This window comes from Catharus ustulatus, chromosome 5 (assembly GCF_009819885.2).
Source record: "Catharus ustulatus isolate bCatUst1 chromosome 5, bCatUst1.pri.v2, whole genome shotgun sequence".
Taxonomy (NCBI): Eukaryota; Metazoa; Chordata; class Aves; order Passeriformes; family Turdidae; genus Catharus; species Catharus ustulatus.
The window spans coordinates 2,646,454-2,659,464 of record NC_046225.1 but is presented as its reverse complement, the minus strand read 5'-3'; positions in this window follow the sequence as shown (position 1 = coordinate 2,659,464).

The window sequence follows — 13,011 nt, the reverse complement described above, 5'->3', positions numbered from 1 at the left end:
AATTCTGTAATTTCATCTCAGCTAATGAAACTGCCACCCACTAGTCACCCAAAACACAGGAATGGGGAACAGTGGCAAAAAGCTGAAGTGCACCAAAACCCCAACTACCCACTGACAGGAAAGGCTGAATTTCCAGCAAAGAGGAAACCATGGACTGTGGCTGCAAGCTGGAACAATAGAAATGTGTAAACCCCTGTAAATCAGATGCTGCCAGCAGCTCCAGAGGTTTTTATAGCAAAAAAACCCCATGCTAACTGGCATTTTAAGCATATAAAATGGAGAGTGAGAGAGCAGCATTCTGGAATTGGAAAGGCAAAAAAATCATCATGCTTCCTATAACTAGTTATGATTTCTCATTATACAAATGTGCCTTGAAGAGTCACATTACTGCAGGGTTATTACACCCAGTAACTACTGACCCCTGGGTCACAAATTAAAATCAACCAGATCTACAACTCTATTTAAATTATAATACACCTCTCATTTCATGGAGGAATCTCATCATGAAGATCATAATTGCAAATTGCCCACCACACACATTAGGCAGAAGCTGGATTTATTTTAAATTAAGAAGTAGCATTTCTTATACCCCACCAGCATACATAAGGGTCATTAAAACATTTTGGAAAGCTCTGGTTTCAGTTTGCCTTCAACTTTTCAATGGTAGAAAAATAAGTTACTTATTTCAATTAACATTCTTGATACATTATGTTAACTCTTTTCTGGTTTGTCTTTTCTTAGGTTATCAGAAACAGTTAAATTTATCCTTCTACCACAGAATAACAAATTTAAGACCCTATTGTTAAACATGGATTTGAAAAAAAAAAAAAATTTGATCAGATTAGGTTTCATTAAAGTTTATGCTGCAAGGAAAGAAACATGTGCATCCAAACAGGTTCATAAATTCATAGAGACATAAATGGCACTGATCAAATGTAAACTGTTTGATAATCTGAAGTGTGTCAAGACAAACAGAACTTTTCTGCAAGACTTGCAAGACACAGAATATTTCAGACAACAAAATATTTCAGGTGGAAGGGACCCACAACCATCCTCTAGTCCAACTGCAATATATATATCAATATATATATCACCTGCAGTTTTTATCCCAAGAGCTTAAAACATTTGTCTGACTTCATGCATAAGAATCACTTAATCCACTGAAATACAGCAGCTAAATTAATTAGGGCTGGAATTGAAGAATAGGGATAAAAATTTGAGAGAACATTGTCATTGTTTAGAGTCTATAACATTTGTTAAAGCACACAAAAACTAACTATGGAAGAGCACTTAAAAAAAAACAAAGAGGAAAATAACCACAAAAAAATTAGATATGAAACTGAAGCAATATACTCAGGAATTCAGTTTCAAAGCACTGGAAGTGAATCAGTGCCTAACATCTTCTGTGGATTATATGTTTAATTTTTAGAAATCCAGTGAGACATTCTTCCAAGAATGCACATTAAAAGAGCAGAGAAAAAACTTATTTTTTAAGTTTCCAGGAAATTTTTTTCCATCTCTGCTTGGCCAAAACTGGAAAACATCTATGTGACACAGTAGTTTAACCCCTCAGAGTGTGACCAATTTGTCTAATGCCATCTTAACAACTTTTCTTTTACATTATTGCCAGAAGTGTCAAGGGAACATCATAACCTTGTCTAAATTCTCATGGTGTAAAATGAGATGAGGTACAAAAGAATTCAACATAAATCATAAATACTGAAACATCAGCCAAGTTCAACTGTACAGGTGAAATTCTGTTCTCCAAGTACCAGGTAATTCTGAACAAATGGAAAATGAACCACCACAAACTGTTAGCTCAGGCCCTTTCTGGACAGGGATTATTTGTGAATTGCCCCTGTGCTGCCTTGGACAAAGTTAAGAGAACAGATTTCTCACTCTGAGCAGTCAGCCTTTAAAGTGAAGGGATCCAACAGGAACAGAAACCAAACCCCTCTGCACACAGCAAACAGCACTGCTCAGAATCTGACTGCAGCAGCCCTCTGCCAGCACAGCACAGGTTACAGACTCACTGCACAGCAGCCATTAGGGAGAAGCAGAAGCAGAGAGAGCTGATTAACAGGGACTGGAGTGGCACTGGAAAATAGAGAGAGACACAGATCATTGTGATGGACAGCTGACATGTACACAGCAGAGTCACTGTCAGGATTAGCACACTTTAAAAAAGGTGTCTGAAAGGATAAAGTACAGATGTTTCCAGAAACTTTGTCACATATAATGTGGGGTCAAGATGATGAAAAAGCACACAGAAGTGTATTTGAGGAAAATGGACCTAGGCAGAATCCAACCTATGGGTAAATGACAGTGTGAGAAGTGGAAAGGGAAGTAAGGTCCTCTGAAGGTGAGTCAAAATGTTTGATGTGAAAGAAAATTGGGAGCCTGCAGAGGAATAAAAAGCAAAGTTAAAAATTATGAGAAGCACCAGCAGTACACAATCTTTTGGCAGTATTCTCAAATCATACAGGAATTTGTTACAAAAATTGGGACATTATGCTTTGAAAGTCTGTTCTGGGAGCAATAGAGCAAAGCATCACCTTAAAGATGCTTTGGAGAAACAATCTGTAATGGTTTGAGGCACCTGAAAAGGCTAAGCTAAAGTAACAAAACCTGATAATGGAATCACAGAGCACGAGAGAAACAAACCAATGCTTGTGCCCTCAGGGAAAAGGGCAGAGCCAAACCTGTCCTACTCATTCTGAGCTGGATGTGCTGGCAAAGGGATGGCAGTGGGGCAGACAGATGGAGATGTCAGCTCAGAGAAAACTTCTGCAAGAGAGCTGTATTTAAGGGGAGTTCACATGAAGGAAATGATGTGCTCAGCAAGGTTTTCCCAGAGCTGATTCCAACTCTGCTCACAGGAGCAACAGTTGCCTACAAAAGCTCTTACTTGAGGCACTGAAATGATCTGAGTTCTGCATTTCCTTTTCAGATGGCTCACACACCTCATCCACCTCTCTGCCTACCACAGCACCAAGGAAGGAAGGACATGGACATCTAATTTCTAGGCCCTCTAAAGTGGATAGAAAATACACTCCCCAGAGCTACAGCCCACAATGGTGCCAGGTCTTTTTTCTTGTTCAAATTAGGTAACTATCAAGCACTCTGCAGACTGCAGCAGTTTCACCTGAAAGACGAAATTCTGCACAAGTTTTGAAAGGTTTCTGTTGACCTCAGAAGCTGTGTTTTCATGTGGATGTCAAACCAGCACAAATACCCTTCACTCAGCAAGTTCAAGATTCTCAAGGATGTATTTTGAAGAGCTCAAACCATCCTGATAACCACAGTGTTGATTATGGTGATCTGTTTTCTTGTTTAATTTCCTGTGCTCTGAAACCACTGCACAAAGCTTGCCTGTAAATCTGAGCTTTCTTGGCTTTTAACCTTGAAGATCTGTGATGATTTTAGGCAAAGCCTGGAGCCAACAGAATGCTCTGCTCAAGCCTGTTTTCAAATATATAAAAGACACTTATCACTGCTTTACAAAGACACTTATATCACTGCTTTACAGAAAGCACCAGAAAACCACACACCCTCCTCTTACCAAGGCACACCACCACACATGCACAAACTACCACAAGTGACAGGAATAATGTTACCTTTGAGTATTTACCAGTGCCACAGTTTAAAAAAAAAACCACAAAGCAAATCACAGTATTTAGGCTGTTTTGTCCCTAAGAACACCCATAAATTCTCTCTCACCAGATTTTGTTCCCATCTCAGCTGGGAGCATCCTTTTCCCTTTTTATTTTCCTCCAGTTTTATCACTGGATGACAACAGGATTACAGAAGGCTCTGATCTCTGCTAAAGTACCAGGCAGTACTCAAAGTCTACAGGTGGAACATAATTCTTACAGTCCCTGGGGTTGGGTTGATGGTTGCTTTTTTCCCTTTGGGGGGTTGCTGGGTTTTGGAGTGAGTTTTTAAAATTGTTTCATTTTTGCTTTTCTTTTTCAATCCAGTTATTCACATGTTTGAGGTAGTGATTTTTAGGAAATTGCAGTGAGTTGTCTGAATTTTTCCAAAGTTACCTAATTAGGTAAGCAAGCACTCAAATGCAGGTTTCAGCAAGGCAAATGCTTTAGCTGAACACAGACAAGATTTCCTAAGTGTGTTTCCTGTGCAAATACCCCACACAAGGAAGCCCACACAGACTGAATTGGTTTCTCTGCCAGGCTTTATGCACACTGAATGACTGAACTGTGGATGACTGAGGTGGACCTTCAAGAGCACAACACCCAAAATGATTCTATTTTGCTGCATATTTGCTTTTCACAATTTCCACTGCTGAACCAGCTAGATTGCTAACCTTGTTTGGCTGGATATAACCAAATATTTGGGCTCTGTTTTTATGCAGTGGTGTTTTCCAGTTTACAACCAACATAGCAGGCAGCTGACTGGAGAGGCTCAATTAGCACAAATGTTATGGCCAAAGATTATCAATGAAGCCAATGCTTCAGAGTTCTGCAGATTTCTGTTGTTTGTATCAATATTCACTGAGCAACACAAAGTTCACACTAAGAACAACCAAGAAAACTCAGATATTAGATATTTTGCTGTTTATAACCCAGTCTAATGATTTAAATGGAACTTTAACAATTTTCATGATGAAATGTCTTGTCAGTAACAACCAGGGCATCAGATTCAGTTTTATTTTCTCTAGAGGAGTGGCAGTGAGCTGTTTCAATTACAGTGAAATTGTTTTGTCAGCACACTGTTTAAAAGAGCAATAGGGCTGTGCTGCACAAAAATACAGATGCTGCTTACTGTGACTTACTAAAAAAGAGAAATTGCATAACCTACTAATCTCTTCAGAGTGCTCAGTACTATAAACATGTCAAAACTCCTGAAATCTCCATATTAAAGTATTTGAGAAGGTAGAATGTGAGTAGGAGACATTCACTCGGATCAAATTACCACAGAGAGCCTTTGGAGCTCCTTTTTACAATGTCATTCAATGAAAAGCTAATAGAGATTTTTATCTTTCCATGATTACTAGATCATTACATTTAATAAATGTAATTGTGTTTAAGCCTATTGTAAATGAAATGTACTCTTCCAATGGCCTGAGTCATATTTTGCCTTAGACTGACCATTAAGTTGTGATTTCATCTATAAATAATTGAGAAGAAAAAAGCTCTGTTCCCAGTCAAAAAAAATAAGCAAGTTTTTACACTGAAAAAAACACAAACCTATCCTATAATGCTCCCTAATCTATAAATAATTAGATCTCAAGTGCTTTCTAAAGGTCAGTGATATTATCTTTTCCCTCCTGAGAGGCAAACCAAGGATGGAGCAGAGCAATGTGGCTTCTCCTGACCCACCCAGTCAGTGGCAGACAAAAACAAAACCAGGTCTCCAGAGGTCTGCAATCTTTTTCATACACCAGATGTACCTCAGGTAGGTCTGTGGCTTTAGAGATTAAAGGAGCCAGCTCTGACTGAAGTAACTTTCAGATTAAATGGAGCATGTGAATTAAATGGAACACCTAAAACATTTTGAACATGCAATATGAAGCAGTGATTTTAACCTCTCAGAGATGGCAGGTGAATTTTTATGCTCACTGTTAGGCATAGACTTAGCTGAAGAAATTAAGTTTGTAATTGAAAAAGACACAATGATGCATGCTCTTAAACATCTCTTGAAAACACTTGGTTTCATTTAAATCAACACTCTTTATTCCTCCTGTTTTTTACTTATTTTGATTATTCAGAAGCATACCACCTTTCCAGTTCCCTGTTCTGACCTCCACCCTCTCAAATCTGACTGGAAACATCACTTGGAGCATAAGCAGGCCAGGTCCTCAGAGCAGGCAATTTTCACTCACTGCTTGAATTTAAGACTAGCCTTCTCATTTGCAAATTTTTAATTAGATTAACACATTTACCTATGGCTTGGAGATCTTTGAACTCCTGAGACAGTTTAAAAGAGGCAAGCCCCAGAGCAAACTTGGATCATCTAAAGATAAGGTCAAACATCAGCTGTCAAGCAATATGACAGAATTTCAGCAGAAATCTATGTATTTCAAGTATTTCATAAAGTAGCAAAAAAAAATTCTCAGCAGGTCATCTGCAGAAAATGTTATAATAGTACAAGAATACCAGAATGTGCTGATTGAAACAAATTATTTTTTAAAAAAACTAGGAAAATTCAAAAGGCAGAACTCAGACTGTTTTTATCTCATCTTAAGCTTTCCTTTTTCTCATTTCAAATTCCCTTGTTCCATTTATCTTTAATCCTCCTGTATGCATTGATATGAATTATTCAATTGCAGTGAAAAATAATGTTTTCCAAAGTTCATTTGATTATTTCAGCTTTTCCTTGAAATTTTTTGAGACTGATTTTTCACTACACTTCAGAGTGAAACCACTAAATTGCTTGAAAATTTCCCTGTTATTTTTCCAGCTCATGAAATAAGAAAATTATCACTGGGGAAAAAGCAAGAATATTCCCTGAACCTGCTAAAAATCAAAGCAACAGCATAGAAACAGACAATTTCAAAATAAAACCTACATGGTTTTCTAGCATGATGAAAACACCAGACTAGGAAGACACAGCCCTCCTATGAGGTCATGCTACCCAAAGTTAAAATAAAAACCAATAACATTTTGTTCATGTGTGATCTTCAGTAGCTAATGGCCCCTCATGTTGGGTCAGGTTAGGAGGTTCAACCAAAAAGTATTGCTTGATAAAATACTGAGAGGAACTACTACAGGGGCTGACCTCACATAGCTCAAGGGCAGGTGCCAGTGAAACACTGTCACCACCTGAGGTGAAAATTCACCTCATTTCCTTAACAAACCAACCTGATTTAAATTTTTTTTTTTCCTGGAGCTGTGTAAGAATGTCAGGCTCTGACCTACTCTGAACCTGCTTGCTGAGGGACAGAGTGCCATTTTTTCTTACTGCTTTCATCTCTTGACATGAGGAAACAACCACTAGGGATGTCAGTTTTATGGCATGTCCTAGAATGATTTGAGACAGGAAGTTCCTTTCCTGAGATGAAAAGGCAGTTTTCTACTGAGTGTCCGAGGCCAGCTACAGGAAAAGGGTTATTAGTACAATAAAAATCATGAATGGTTCACAATCATATTCCAAAGTCAGAAACAGCATCTGGATTTATGAGCTATAACTGTTCTTGGAGTCAAGGGAAATTCAGCATCCTTTGACTCTGTCCCTACCACTCTACCTTTTCCCCTGGGAAAACATGTAACAGAAACAAAATGCATAAATGGGTATGGAAAGGCTGAAGTTGCCCCTTCTTTCCACAGAGGGTCTGCAGCTGGGTATCACAGACAAGTGCCATCTTTAATTATTATTGTGAGCCAGTACAACTGCCACCATATTCTGGCAATTTCTGACACCCCAAAGTCCATCCTCTCACCCCAAGAAAAGCTCTGGACAGAAACACCCAGCTTATGCTAAGGAAATTGGCACATGCAGGCTCACTTCTCTGGAAGTTTAGCTCAAGCTGATTTAGGGCCACCTGGATATCCTGTCAGATCCCTCACTGATGAGAATTGCCAAATTAAGCTCTTCCCTTCAATTGTCACGAGTGCCTTATTTCATCTGCAGCCTTGATTGCCCCCTTAAAGTACAACCAGGGAAGTACTTGCTGTGCACATCAAGCAGGAAGATGGAAGAGTGCAAAACACAGATCTAGGGTGATTATCCAAAAATCAGACTGCTGAGAAATGAAGCATCATATCAGTTAAAGTGTCACTAAAACAGAGTTATGAGTATAGGCAGGTAAAACACTTGATAATTGCTTATAATTTTCAGTGTTTGGAAAACAATTTCCTGGCCAGATGTTTTCACATTGTACTAGATGTTTCACTCCCTGTCAAGTGTTGTACATTTTCCCTAGTTTATGATTCAAGGTGTTAATCATATTCAGTCTTTCAAGATGATTACCTGGTAGCATTAACATACAAATGTACAGTGATTATCTCTGCTTTTCAGAATTCTTTGCATTTTGCACAAGGAAAACAAATAATAAAAGAAATAAATCAGTCTCCTTCAACTTGCATGATGCCTATTACAAAATGAAATTACTAGGAATTCAGAATCTATGAAAATTAGGTATTAATCAACTTCAAAGTACAGAAAACTTTCATCCAAGCTTGAAAGTAGCAACACAGAGTTAGTCTTTCAATAGGCTGGAGCTGAGAGGCATTACTGTCTCATAAAACAAACACATTGCTTACCTGCAGGAATCATACAGTGCTTTCATATCCTATTGGTCACACCTACCAAGTGCTGAGTATCTGCAGCCATGTCTGAGGAATACACACCAATTTACAGTATACCATCACACAAAATTAGGACATTATTTCAGTGTGTAGGGGAAAATACTATTGAATCCTCAGGCTTCTAGTGTGAAACAGTAAAAATTATGTAGTTAAATTGAGTCACGCTCAACACCACCTGAATCTAAAAAAAATAGAGGTTATGTACAATGTACAAAGGAATTTGTTAAAGGCAGTATGATGGGAATACATCTCCAGTTTCCACTGATTTCACATGAAGTATCCAAAGTTGCTCCTAGTGGATTAATACAGTCATTTTTCTGTGTCTGAATTCATTATGTCCTGCTGCTTAAAGGAAACAGGGACCATCACAGCAACAGTTGTGTGCAGAGTCATTGCCAGACACGTTCAGGCAAGATTTGCATTTGGAACCCTTGTCTTGTTAGATTTCTTAAGGAGTTTATAAAATAAACTTTAATGTCCACAGCATATTGTCCTGTAACTATGAGATATCCAAATGGCTCATGACAGGTATTCAGGGGATAGAGCCCAAATCTCCTTCACTCCCAGCAGGAACCAGTGGTGAATCCAAGTGACCACAGCCTAGGCAGGGGGACCAGATCCAGATTTACACACACCCCCCACCAACATGGCCTAATGCCTTGGTTAATTCCTGGTGCTGTGCTCTGCCCATTGCTTTTGCTTCTGTTTTTCTGCTGGGCCTTTCACGTTACAGCATGAGGGCTGGGTGATTTAAAATCAAATAAATCCGATTAATCTTTCAATCACTTCAGTTCATTTTTATTTCTTTATCCTTTGCTCTGATACTCCCCCAGTCCTTTTGACCCCTCCACAGTTCACAGCTCTGGTACTGAAAGATATTATTTTCAAAGAACATGGGAGAAAAACCCAGAGGGAAACATCAATGCATCCACATTTCCCTTTGTTTTTCTTCACTAAACTCATACATATTGGTACTGCAGACTAGCAAACAGCTTCTCTTATCAGGCAGGAGCCAGGATCACCTATTTCAGAGTTTTTCACTATTATCAAAACACCTGGACTCAAAACCAGAACTGATAAATCATCAAAAGCAGCAAATGAAGGGAAATGTTTCTCTAGGTTCATACGAAAAAATATAAATGGGAAAGTTTGTATCAAATCCATTACAAATGAGTTGCTGCATTTTGCCAATAATTTATTAGTGCTGATTTCACTATGATGACAGTGCATCTGCTCCTGCTCATTTCTAGTGCTAATAGACACTTTGCTTCTTCACACTGAAAGGGATCTTTCTTTGCAAGCAATGCCAACTTGACTGCCAAGCCAGACTTCAAGCTCCAAAGGCACTGATGACTCCAGGATTTTTGGGGTGAGGTGCCACCAGTGTCATCTGCAAGTTCCAGAAAACCAAACCTGTGCCTAAATCACTCTCCTATTCTTGTGTTCCAGGCTGGTTCTCAGCAGTCAAGGTAAATTCCTGGTACTTTTGGCCATTTGCTAGTAATTTGCATGAAGACAGGATGTCACTTTAAATTTTGCACCTCAGCCTCATTAAACATCGAATATGCTTCTGAAAGAAATGCCATAAAGACAGTAAGAGCCAAAAGAACGAATCCTGCATTTTATTCAAGCCACAGGCAAAAGGATTACAAACTTCATGATGTGAAATGATGTCTGCACAGAGCAGGAATGACAATTAAGAGCTGGGCAAGGGATTTATATCCAACAGGCATAGTGATGACTGTCTAATGTCTTCAAGTCTACATTCTTAATACATTTCTGCATTTAATATTAATTTGACTTCTCTCTATATCAATTCCATCATTTATCTATACACATTTGATTTTATTTTTTTTCCCATTTTTTAAAGCCCAGCTAAGAAATAAAACCTATGCAGAAATTGCACCAAGCTTTGCCCCTGGTGACTCACCAAAATCCCTCAACCGTTTAAGAAAACCTGCTCAAGCTTATCAGTCCACAGCATGTTCTCTCCTTGACATATGGGCTTTTAAACTTTTTCTGGTGCACACCAGTGTGGTCCACTGAGTTATTACCTTAAAGGCTGCTTTTCCAATGAAGGAGACTAACTTTTGCTTGGCTGTAAGGCTTGTTGATTGACAAGGGGAAAAATAAAACCACACAGTGCTTTAAGGGCACAAGCCCCCATCACTGCCTTTCCTAAACGTTGTTTTCTCTTCCTTGTGTGAGTTCCTAGAGGTAAATCACCATCCAAGGAAAAGATTGACAGAATTTTTTATCAAGGTACCTCAAAAGCACAACCACTGGCCAGGCACATGTTCTTCATCCTCCACCTCATGTTCTGAACTATGCATCTTTTATTCTGTATGACTTTTATTCAGTTCTAAGAGCAGTATCATGTAATGAAATTGAAGGCAAACAACCTTTAACTAGCTTCATTTTAAAGGAATCATTATTTCAGCACAGACTTTGACTTAGAATTTCAAGCACATGAATCTATAAATACACATGTTGTTATTCAAGATATTTTGCTGTTAAAACTTTACTGATTATTAAGAAAAAATGAAGCAAAGTGAGTGTTATTTCTGGAAAATTAGCCATCTTTCAACACTAGTTGAGAGAAAGTCCCAACAAATGTAACTGTTTGAGGAGTAATTAATGCACTTGATGTCTATTTTTATTGCAGGACTACATGATTAATGAGCTGTCATATTCTTAAGGCATTCCCTGGCATGTTTCTGTAAGCTTGTTCAGATAATAAGCCTTAAGAGATGAATGAAGCATGTCCTGCCAGATCTGCTGGGATGACTTCCTTGTACGATAACCGGGGGACATGAAGCATCTCAGCTATTCCTAAAAAAAAAATCTGTCTGCTCATTAATCAAATCCTGTCTCCCACTGAGAGAGTGCCATGACGAAGAAGAGAAGCACATGACAACAAAGCACACACAGGATCAAACAATCTGGACTCCTCAGTTGTGTGGGCCTCCTCAGGTGAAGGAAAGGTGTACACAGGATGTTGTCAGCCCTGAGAGATGACCATCACACCACAGGTCATCTCAGAGAAAGCACACAAAACTCACCTTAACCTGATCAACCATTTCCAGGATCTTTGGGAGCAGGACTTCTGTTGGGACACACAGCTTTCCATGCATTGTCCTTTCCTGTGGGCTTACCTCAGAAAGAGTAGGTGCAGACAGGACATTGTGGCATCACTGCTCAAGGACTTCCTGACCAGCAAGTTTTGCTCTGTGAAGCAGGATCAGGATGGTCAGCTGGGTACTCTTGGCAGGTTTTTCTGTAGGGACAAAGTTAAGAGGTCATTAGAAAGTATTTTTAAAACAGAGGTATTCAACAGCAAACACAGCATACTTTTAAAGCCTCTTTGTCTAATTGGGTGGGTGGTGGTGTAGTGTTTTGCCTGGTTTGTCTTTCTACAAAGTATCATCTGAACTTATGCCTTCCCTAACTTAGATATTGCATCTAAAGCCACACAGACAGAAGGCACTGCCCAACAGTCTTTGCTGTCTTAAGTTATTTGGCAAATTCCTGAAATGCACCTGCTGATATAATTATTATTTGGATTACTTGAAACAGGTGTGGAGCTAGATACACTGAGAGCTAAAACTTGTACCCTGATGGTCCCTCTGTATCTACTGATTGAAGGAGAAAAAGTGCAGCAGAGAAGCCATCCCAGCATCTATAATAATAGCTCTGGGTTATTCATCACTAACACCAGCAACAAATGCAAAATCACCAATTAGAAGTGAAGCCCTATCACCCCCTGGGTTTCTTTTCCGTGCTGTCATGAGCAGAGCTTTAGATTGTCTGAACAAAAAGGATAGCTTGTGATACAAGCTGTAAAATTTCACATCACTGTCACATCGAATGAATTTAGAGAGAAGCATCTCTGGACTGCAGTGTATTGCAAGAAAGTTGCCAGGAAACAAAGTATTCCTCCTTTTTTCTCTAACCTGGTTTTCCTTTCCCTGCTCCTATTCATCAGATGCAATGGCTCGTCCATCTTATTTTGTACTGTAATATTTTGACAGACTACAGGTTTTTGATAGTCAGATGGTAACTAGGTTTACTAGTTTTCAATTGCAAAAGAAAATAAATCCCAGAACAGCCAACATTTCCCATAACTTGTCTCTTTTTGTTCTATTTCTTTAATTTGCTAAGCATAAAACAAAGACCAAAACTAGATTAAGAGAATTTTCACAGTTTATTCCAGGAGAGCAACAGCAAGTTATGATGCTTTCTCTCAGTTCCTAAACACCTAGGAGGCAGGATTTGGTTTTTGTGATTTGTTGCTGTTGTTTTTTAAACAAGAATTAAAATCTGAAGCATTCATTTGAACAAACAGGTTTTCAAAACAGAAACAGTTATTCTAAGTTAGCTGCAGAAAGTCCTGATAAAGATCAGGGAAACTGGATGTAATGATTACAGCTCATCTCTCTACTGAAACCTAGGCCAGGAACAGAAAAATGGAATCTTATAATTACACTGCTACTTTTGCAACAAAACCATCCTAGGCAACAGCATCCTAATGCTAATAAGCATCCTGGTGCTTATTAAACAGCAAAGCCCATCCACACCAACTGAAAGAAATAAATTCCTAATACCCGAGGCAATAAATACAGGACAGGGGAAATCTCTTCCTATTCATTTTTCAGCTAATTGGGGGGATAAGCTTTACTAGAAACATTTTTGCAGTAACAGGTATGGCTTAGTACATGATTTATTATGATGCAAGGGAACG